Below are 1,087 nucleotides of genomic sequence, written 5' to 3' on the forward strand. Positions count from 1 at the left end.
TAAATGTTCTCAGTTCTCCATCTAAAAGACCCTTCCCTGCATTCCTCTTGATTAGTAGGAAAGGATCAATGGGAATTGATCCAATTTGTAGAACACAATTCTCATATTGATAGTAGTTTATATTCATTTGCTTTTCCCTAATCTTTTATTAATGGTCGTCTTCAAAATGTCAATTAATGTCATAGCTATGCAGAGTGATAATGCAAATCTATAAAGAAATCAGCTTGATTCTTTCCAGTATAGTGAAAGAAAAAAAGTATTATTTTTAATGTGTATTTGTATGACTGAGTATAGAAGAAATAAAGGTTAAAAATGAGGACCATACTGTTTTAAAGTGTGACTTAAGAACATATATACTAATTTTTATAAAAAAGAAATAAAAATCCAATTTGAAACTTTCTTTGTGGTGGTGGTGATGTTGTTATGTGCTATCAAGTCACTTGCAACCCGAATAACAGCTCTGAACCCTGCTCTATCCTGAGCCAATCTTATTGTCTCTGACATACCTACCCCCATTTCCCTGAGTCAATCCATCTCAGGGGTCTTATTTCTTATTTCTCCACCCTCCCAAGCATAATGTCCCTCTCCAAGGACTGGTCCCTCTTTGCAACATGCCCAACGTATGTCAGACGAAGCTTCAGAATCCTTACTTCCAAAGAGCATCCTGGTTTCACCTTTTCCAGGGTGAGCCTGTTTATTCTTTTAGCAGTCCATGGTATATTCAATACTCTTCTCCAGTGCCATAGCTCAATGGCATCAATTCTCCTATCATCCCTAGTCATCATTAAGCTTTCTAACACATAGCAAGTAATTGTAAAGACCATGGCCTGGATCAGGCACACCTTAATCTCATTATAATACTGGCAAACATGGTATGATTAACAATCTAGAGATGTCTACATTGGATAAATGCATAAATGAGCTTTGTGGAACAAAAATATTAGCTATTAAACAAACACATGAAGAAATGTTCAAAATCTCTAGCTCTAAGAGAGATGCAAATCAAAACAACTGTGAGATATCATCTCACCCAGTAAGAAGAGCAAAATTTAACAGAACAGCAAACAACAAATGCTGGCAAGGAACT

The sequence above is a fragment of the Elephantulus edwardii genome, unplaced genomic scaffold, assembly GCF_000299155.1.
Source record: "Elephantulus edwardii isolate Elephantulus edwardi_28Jun2011 unplaced genomic scaffold, EleEdw1.0 scaffold00081, whole genome shotgun sequence".
In the NCBI taxonomy this organism is placed as follows: domain Eukaryota; kingdom Metazoa; phylum Chordata; class Mammalia; order Macroscelidea; family Macroscelididae; genus Elephantulus; species Elephantulus edwardii.